Here is a 9664-nt window from a genome sequence, read left to right as displayed (position 1 = left end):
TTCATTTACCAGACCATGGCCTTCCACACATTAGTGAGTCAATTGCATATTGCTGTGGCCGTTGACACAAGCTCAAGAGATGCCATGGTAATTTGCAGGATGTCTTTGTCATTCCTATCTGGCCTTCATCTCTAAACTTCATCAGATTTAACAGAAGCATTAAGTTTGGCCTGAGAGCAATCAATAGCCCGTTAATCAATGGACTACTTAGTACCAATGTTACCCCAGCCAATGACATTAGGTATGAAGGTCATTGACAACCAACGGTCTACTGTATAAAGCTGATGGTAAACTGAGAGAGAATAGTGGCGGCACGGTGGCGCAGCTGTAGAGTTGCTGCCTTACAGCGCCAGAGATCTAGGTTCAATCCTGACTATGGGTGCTGTCTGTATGGACTTGTACGTTCTCCCTGGGACCGCGTGGGTTTCCTCCGGGTGCTCCAGTTTCCTCCCACATCCCAAAGATGTGCAGATTTGTAGGTTCATTGGACTGTAATCATGTATTGTCTTTCTACTGACTGGTCATCACGCAACAAAAGATTTTCCCTGTACCTCGGTACACGTGACAATAAACTAAACTGAAACGGGAGAGGCAATGTTTCGGGTCTGGCCCTTGTTCAGACAAAGAATTTAGTGTCAAAAAAGTCTTAAAGAAGAAATAATGCACCTAGATATCGAGGACTGGGGTGGGGAGAGCAAAATATAACGTGCTGGAGGAACTCAACGGGTCAGGCAACGTCTGTGGAGGGAACGGGTGGGTGACGTTTCGGGAAGGTCGGGAGAAACGTTATCTGTCCATTCTCTCCACAGATGCTGCCTGACCTGGTGTGTTCCTCCAGCCCTTTGTGTTTTGCCAGGGATGGGCTTGGGTTAATAATGCTGAGGAAAATCCAGCATTTAGTACAGAGGTGGGCAAGAACCTCTTCATTCAGAGGGTTGAGAACCGTTGGAATTTGGAATTCACTTCAGTGAATGGTGGAGCCTCGATTGCTGAGTTTATTCTAGGCTCCAATGTAAATAGAGACATAGAGATATCCAGCACGAAAGCATGAAACCAGGAAGGAACAATGAACACGACAACGATTAAACCCCGAAAGATTCATTATTGCAAAGGAAATCTGCCATCCTCAGCCAGTCCAGCATTGTGTGACTCTAGGCCTGAACAAACAGAGTGATTTAACTGCTTAGTGGCAGAGATTGGGCAGCACGGTGGCGCACCGGTAGAGCTGCTGCCTTCAAGCACCGGGTTTGATCCTGACTACGACTGCTGTCTGTACGGAGTTTGTACGCTCTCCCGCTGACCGCGTGGGTTTTCTCCGGGTGCTCCAGATTCCTCCCACACTCCAAAGATGTGCAGGTTTGTAGGTTAATTAGCTTCAGTAAAATTGTAAATGATCTCCAGTTTGTGTCTTCTTCTTCTTGCGTATGGCATGCACAGCCTAAAGTTGTAGGACAACTTGTTCTGTTTGATCTTATTTGATTGTGCACGCCAGGTTGATTGCATTCGTTGAAGCAGGGCGGACCACATGAAGGCTGCAATCTCCTACCCCTCTAGTTTGTGTAGGATAGTGTTAGTGAATGGGGATCGTTGGTCGGCGCGAACATGGTGGGCCGGAGAGCCTGTTTCCGCGCTGTATCTCTAAACTAAAATTAACTAAAGCTGCTGAGCGAGTGACTTGGTAAGAAGACAAGGAGGTGAACTATAATACCAGAGGTACTAACATCTGATGGTATTAGAGGTACTAATACCAGAGGTACTAACAACTAACAGTGGTGCAGTTGGTAGAGCTGCTGCCTCATATCGCCAGGGACCCTAGTTCAATCCTGGCCTCGGGTGCTGTCTGCGTGGAGTTTGCACGCTCTCTTTGTTTGGACTAGGTGCTCCGGTTTCCTACCACATCCTAAAAGTTGTGCGGGCTTGTGGATTAACTGGTCTCTGTAAATTGCCGCTGGTTTGCACGGGTTGGATGTGAAAGTGGGATAACATAGAACCACTATATCCCTAAACTAAACTAAACAGTGTGAATGGGTGATTGATGGTCGGCCTGGCCATGAGGGGCCAAAGGGTGTGTTTCCATGCTCTCGTTTTCAATCATCTTTTACTGATTCAGATTTGCAGAAATTCTAAAGACAAATTTGTATAGAAGTGGGAGGTCATGTTGCAGTTATGTAAGATGTTAGTGAAGCCACATTTAGAGTTTTGTGTTTTGTTTTGAGCACTATGTTATAGAAAAGACGTTGTCAAGTTGTAGAGGGTGCAGAGAAGACTTACGAGGATGTTGCCAGGACTCGAGGGCCTGAGCTATGGGGAGTGGTTGAGCAGGCTAGGACGCTAGGGAGAATGAGGGATGATCTTACAGAGGTGTACAAAATCGTGAGAGAATTAGATCAGTTAAACACAGAGTCTCTTGCCCAGATTAGGGGAATCGAGAACCAGAGGACATAGGTTTAAGGAGAGGGGGGAAAGATTTCATAGGAATCAGAGGGGCAACAATTTAATCTTGGTGGGTGTATGGAACGAGCTGCCGCAAGAGGTAGTTGAGGCAGGGACTATCACCACGTTTTTAAGAAACATTTTGACAGGTACATAGCTAGGACAGCTTTAGAGGGATATGGGCCAAACCCAGGCACGTGGGACTAGCATGGATGAGACATTTTGGTCGGTGTGGGCAAGTTGGATCGAATGGTCTGTTTCCATGGTGTATGCCTCTATGAACATTCCCAATCAACTACAGATAGAAAAATGTCCTTGTCATGTACTTTTTTTTTTTTTTTTTTTTTTTTTGTGTCTAACTGTAGTCCTGTAGGTCTGTGTCCAAGATGGCTGCCGTGAAGGGAGAGTGGACGCTGGCACGAATTGGTTGCCGCTGCTCTCTCTTCACACTGTGTTTTTGATTTTCTGTTTTTGGATTGAATTCTGTTTTTAATTTGTGTCATTGTGATGTCTTTAATTACTTGTTTTACTCCGATTATATGTTTTAATTTCGATTACTATGTAAGGTGTCCTTGAGATTTTGTATGAAAGGCGCCCATTAAATATAAAATTTATTATTATTATTATTACTTTGTTGTATGCTGTAAGCTTATCCTCTATGAAGCTACAAACCTGGGCGATGGCTACACGAATGCAACATAAAAGCAATACCTCTGTCTTCCTTCCCTAATACCTGCAGCAGGTAAAATGTCCGGATAGTTTGGAATTGGCACATCAATCTCATTACAAAATTGAATTGAATATACTGACATCTAGTGGCATTGCATAAATACAGCACCATCTTTTTTTAGGAATCAAAACAGTACAAAATTGAACTCCCAAAATATATCCAGTTTAAACCTCCATTATCCATTCAACTCCTGGCCATCTTACCTGTTCCTATACCTCCTCCCTAGATTCCGTCCAAGGACCAAAACAGTCTTTCCAGGTGAGGCAGAGGTTCACTTGCACCTCCTCCAACCTCATCTACTGGATCCGCTGTTCCAGGCATAGATCTTACATATCGGCGTTACCAAGCGCAGGCTCGGTGATCGTTTGCTGAACACCTCCGCTCAGTCCACCAGAGCCTACCTGATCTCCCGGTTACTAAACACTTTAACTGCCCCTCCCATCCCCACACTGACCTTTCTGTCCTGGGCCTCCTCCGTTGTCAGAATGAGGCCCAACGCAAATTGGAGGAACAGCATCTCATATTTCACTTGGGCAGCGGTATGAACATTGACTTCGCTAACTTCAAGTAACCCTTGCTTTCCCTGTCTCTCCATCCCTCCCCCTTCCCAGTTCTCCGACCAGTCTGACTGTCCCCGACTACATTTTTATCTCTGTTTGCTTCGTTGTCACCTTCTCCTAGCTAACAATGATCTATTCTACATTTTCCTTGATCCTCATCCTCTTTGATGTCTTGTTTCTACACCATACCATTCTTATATCTATGTATCCCTCTCCCCTCACTCTCAGTCTGAAGGGTCTCGACCCGAAACGTCACCCATTCCTTCTATCCAGAGATGCTGCCTCTCACTGAATTACCCCACATTTTGTGTCGATCTTCGGTGTAAACCAGCATCTGCAGTTCCTTCCCACATTTACTGGATCTACTGTTTCCCACAGACTCATCCATACACCTTTATAATATTTAGAATCATAGTCATACAGCATGGAAACTTCGGCTCAATTTGCCCACACCGGCCAACATGTCCCAGCTACACTAGTCCCACCTGCCTGCATTTGGCCCATATCCCTCTACACTTGTCCTATCCATGTACCTGTCTAACTGTTTCCTAAACATTGCCTTAGTCCCTGCCTCAACTGCCCCCCTTCGGCATCTCATTCCATATACCCACCACTCTTTTTGTGTAGAAGTTACCCCTCAGGTTCCTATTAAATATTCCCAACCTTACCTTGAACCTATGTCCTCTGGTCATCGATTCCCCTACTCTGGGCAAGAGCCTCTGTTCATCTACCCGATCTATTCCTCTCATGATTTTGTACACCTCTATAAGATCACCCCTCATCGCCCTGTCTTGTCTTATGGGACTTTTTTTTGACACAGAGAGTGGTGAGCACCTGGAAGGCACTGCTGGGGGTGGTGATTGAGCAGATATGTTAATGGCGTTTAAAAGTTTTTTAGTTTTTTTAAAGTTTAATTAAGCTTATTGGCCAAGTATTCACATACAAGGAATTTGCCTTGGTGCTCCGCCCACAAGTAACAACATGACATACAGTGACAGTTACGAATGACTCAGAAAACACTAAACATTAATAATAATAAAACATTAATGATAAAACACCAAAATATGTTTTGATAGGCATATGGATATGCAGGGAATGGAGGGATATGGGTAGATATGTGACATCATGATGGGCACAGGCATTGTAGGTCAAAGGGCCTCTTCTTGAGCTGTACTGCTCTATCATCCATGGATCCTCTGCAAAATGAACAACTTAGGCCCGTAATGCCCAAATTTACAACCATGGAAACAAAATTGTTCAAAATTGATGCTGATTAATCACTGTAACGTGTACTGAGATACAGTGAAAGGTTTTTGTGTACTATACAATTAATAATATATATGAATACAATCATGGTATTGTCTTTCTGCCGACTGGATAGCCCACAACAAAAGCTTTTCACTGTAGCTCGGTCCATGTGACAATAGGCAGGAACGGGGTACTGATTGTGGATGATCAGCCATGATCACATTGAATGGCGGTGCTGGCTCGAAAGGCCGAATGTCCTACTCCTGCACCTATTGTCTATTGTCTAAACTGAACTGAAATAAAACCTGAACTGAACTGAACAGTCATGCAAAAGTAAAACTTTCCTGAAATTATTAAGTTGCACTATAATGGAGGCACACTGTAATAATCAAGTAAGGAATATGTGAGACACTATAGTTATTGCTGCTGATATCAAGTAAGTTTGTGCATCTGTAGGTATACCACCTGTGAACAAATGCTGTGCTCAGGCAATGAAAACGATCGCACATAACCAAATAACTCCCCACCCCCTCCTCCCCAAACAGTAGGATACCACTGAGGTCGTCACCAGCTAATGGCCGTGTGTGGTCCCCCATGATGAAACCAAAATGTACAAAAATGACCTTTATTAAAATCTGACAATGTGCACTTTAACCACATGTGATTTTTTTTCTATTACAAATCTCAAATTGTGGAGTACAGAGACAAATAAAGAAATGAATGGTCTTTGTCCCAAACATTATGGAGGACACCGTAACTCACTCCATTATGGCATGGATAATTAGGTGACACATAACCACCTCACATTCATAGGTAGAATTATTATACTGTACTTTTGATTATTATTGTTTGTATACTCTAACATGTCATTAGATGGGCGCTAATGTAGACTGATAACTCCAAGGGGTGGAGTGTAGTGCAAGGGTTAAACTGACAATTTCAGCTAAAACTAGACTAAGTGGGACCCGTTGGGTCCCAGCTTCACACAGGAGGGCTGGTCCCCCAAAGCAAAATTACACCTTGGCACTAATTCCAATATTGCTGGCCAGTGGGGGGGAGGTGGGGGGCTTTCTGTAGCGCTAGCATGGGTGTTGTGGGTCAAGTCAAGTCAAGCACAGTGAGTGCAGGGCCAACAATCCATTTCAAGTCAAGTCAAGTCAAGTAAATCCATTTCAAGTCAAGTCATTGATCCATTTCAAGTCGTCGTCAAGTCAAGTCAAGTCAATCAACTCATTGCATTGTCATTTCATTTCAAATTTTGCATTCTAGTTTCAAGCACAGGCAGGGTGGGCCAAACAACTCATGGCATTGTCATTTCATTTCTGTGGAATTCTCTGCCTCAGAGGGCGGTGGAGGCCGGTTCTCTGGATACTTTCAAGAGAGAGCTAGATAGGGCTCTTAAAGATAGCGGAGTCAGGGGATATGGGGAGAAGGCAGGAACGGGGTACTGATTGGGGATGATTAGCCATGATCACATTGAAAGGCGGTGCTGGCTCGAAGGGCCGAATGGCCTACTCCTGCACCTATTGTCTATTGTCTATTCATTTCAAATTTTGCATTGCAGTTTCAAGCACAGGCAGGGCAGGGCCTGCAAACAACTCATGGCATTGTCATCACAGGCTAACAAATCATTTATTGCAAGTACATTGCCGAGTCACATTTCAGTTGATTCACAGCTTAGAATCACAGTTGTCGCCTCTCCTTTGCGATCTTCCAGAGTAACTGACTCACGTCCAGGCATCCGGGGTTTTATAGTCCTGCCCCCCCCCCCCCCGAACCCGGAAGGGGCGTTACCTTCATCGTGGTGATTGGAAGGTGAGCAGACCAATCAGCTGATATCAAGATTTTTTAAACACTCATAAGTTTTTTATTTTTCATCAATCGGAAAAATCCTCGGGGCTGCCTCAGCAGAGGAGGACTGTGTGTAAGATGGCCAAAAATTCATAGTGATACAGAGTAGCATTTTTTCTAAAATCAAACATACAGTGCAGACAGGAAGTGGTCAAGATGAGACTTTTTGTTATATAGATTTGGAATGGAGTTATCAGCTAAATGAGCAGCCCTACATCCCATAGCCTCTCGAAAACAAGTTTCCAGACGCGTTATCTCCTCGCACCTGTTGTCTGGGAACACAGCCTTTCCCAAGCCATTCTATGGGAAAGCGTAACGTTGGCAAACACAACACAACAGCAATAGTTGGGTAGACCCCTTGCCGCTAGTAGCGCAGAAACATTGCAGACAAGTGGGGCTTATGAATGGCTCGGGGAGGGGGCAGTCTGCTCTGATAAGAAATGCCATAAAGGATGGTGTTGGACGCCCTTTCGGTGAGAGAACTCAGCCTTGGACCGTGTCAGGTGATCTTGAACTAAACACCCTGCGGCGTGCTCTGCTGTGTACTCGGGGTTTGCGAGTGCGTTCGGGGATATTTGAGGATACATGAGTGTACATGCCTTATTTAGCAGTGTAATTAATTACTGAGTGAATCAAACTCTGTTATCTGAACCCAGTGATTTATCTAACTCAACACTGTCATATGATGTCGACTGGGCTTATATTTACTGGAGTTTAGGAGAGGGGATCTTATAGAAACATATAAAATTCTTAAAGGATTGGACAGGTGAGATGCAGGAAATATGCTCCCGATGTTGGGGGAGTCCAGAACCAGGGGTCACAGTTTAAGAATAAGGGGAGGTCATTTAGGACTGAGATGAGGAAAAAATGTCACCCAGAGAGTTGTGAATCTGTGGAATTCGCTGCCACAGAAGGCAGTGGAGGCCAGTTCACTGGCTGTTTTCAAGAGAGAGTAAGATTTAGCTTTTAGGGCTAAAGGAATCAAGTGATATGGGGGGAAAGCAGGAACTGATTTTAGATGATCAGCCATGATCATATTGAATGGCCTACCACTGCACCAATTTTTCAATGTTTCTATGTATCCACTGTCCTCTCTGGCACGATGTACCTTTTGAAAGGAGGAATTTTTGTAGTCAGAGGGTGGTGAATCTGTGGAATTCATTGCCACTGATGGCTGTGGGGGCCAAGTCAGTGGATATTTTTAAGGCGGAGATTGATTGATTCTTGATTAGTGCGGGAGTCAGGGGTCGTGGGGAGAAGGCAGGAGAATGGAGTTAGGAGGGAGAGATAGAACAGACGTGATTGAATGGTGGAGTAAACATGATGGGCCGAATGGCCTAACTCTGCACCTGTGACGTATGAGCATTTGACAACAAAATACTATTGAAATTGCCCGTGTTTTCTAAATGTTGTTATAGTACCTGCCTCAACTATACCCTCTGGCAGCTCTTTCCATGAACGAGTGCTCAGAAGATAGGCACAAAATGCTGGAGTAACTCAGCGGGTCAGACAGGCAGCGTCTCTGGAGAAAAGGAATAGGTGACATTTCAGGTTGGGTCCCTTCTTCAGACTGAAGTTTAAACCAGCATCTGAAGTTCCTTCCTACACAATGAGTGTTGGGAAGTAGGTTTATACTCCTCTGCTCCTTGCACTGGTGGGAGCTGCTAAAGGAATGGGTTTTATCCCAATTTTATCCCAATTCTACCCCTGTGCTCTGCAGAAATCATTTCAGAGCAGAAAACTTTGGCAAATGTCAAAGATGGGTCACAAAAGTGGGTGGTTTTGCAGATAGTGAAGATGGTTGTGAACGATTGCAGCTGGATCTGGATCGATTGGCCAGGTGGGCAGAGGAATGGTTGAGGGAATTTACTACAGAGAAGTGTGAGGTGTTGCATTTTGGGACGTCGAACAAGTGCAGGACCTACACAGTAAATGGTAGGCCTCTGGGTAGTGTTGTAGAGCAGAGGGATCTAGGAGTACAAGTGCATGGTTCCATGAAGGTCGAGTTGCAGGTAGATAATGTGGTCAAAACGATTTTTGGCACATTGGCCTTCATCAGTCAGAGTATTGAGTATAGGCGTTGGGAGGTCATGTTGTAGTTATATAAGACGTTTGGTGAGACTGCATTTAGAATATTGTGCTCAATTCTCGGCACAATGTTACAAGAAAGATATTGTCAAGCTGGAGAGGGTTCAGAGTAGATTTCACAGGTTCAAGGTCAGTTTATTGTCACATTTATTATCACAAAGATTTAATAGGAATCTGAGGGGTGACTTTTTCCACACAGGTGGGCGTATGGAACAAGCTGCCAGAGGAAGTAGTTGAGGCTGGGACTATCCCAACGTAGACAGGTATATGGATAGGGCAGGTTTGGAGGGATAAGGGGCTGTCCCACTGCAGCGACCTAATTGGCGAGTTTAGGAGAGTTTGAAAAAGTGTTATGTTGAAGACCTCCTTCAACTATGTAGAAGGCCTCCTTCGACTATGTTGAAAACTAGCTTCGACTAGCTTTGGGAAAATTGGACACCGAATAGTGGAGAGTGAAGACGATCTCCTTCGACCTCCCTTCGACTATGTTGAAGACTATCTACGACTACCTTCGACTACCTTCCACTACCCTCGATTACCTACGAATAACATGCCGACCTACTACGACCTACCTCGACTAAACATACGAGTTAAAAAAATATTGATTTTTTCCATGGCGACCTTTTTTTACTCGCGGGCATTTTTCAGCATGTTGAAAAATATGCCGCGACCTTGCTGAGGCCTCGAGTACGCGGGGACTTACTCTCGAGCATGAAGGAGAGTACAAAGACTTCCTAGGACCTTGTGTTGACCA

Source organism: Amblyraja radiata, chromosome 5 (assembly GCF_010909765.2).
Source record: "Amblyraja radiata isolate CabotCenter1 chromosome 5, sAmbRad1.1.pri, whole genome shotgun sequence".
Lineage (NCBI taxonomy): Eukaryota > Metazoa > Chordata > Chondrichthyes > Rajiformes > Rajidae > Amblyraja > Amblyraja radiata.
The sequence above is the reverse complement of the archived record's forward strand: the minus strand, read 5'-3'. Positions refer to the sequence as shown.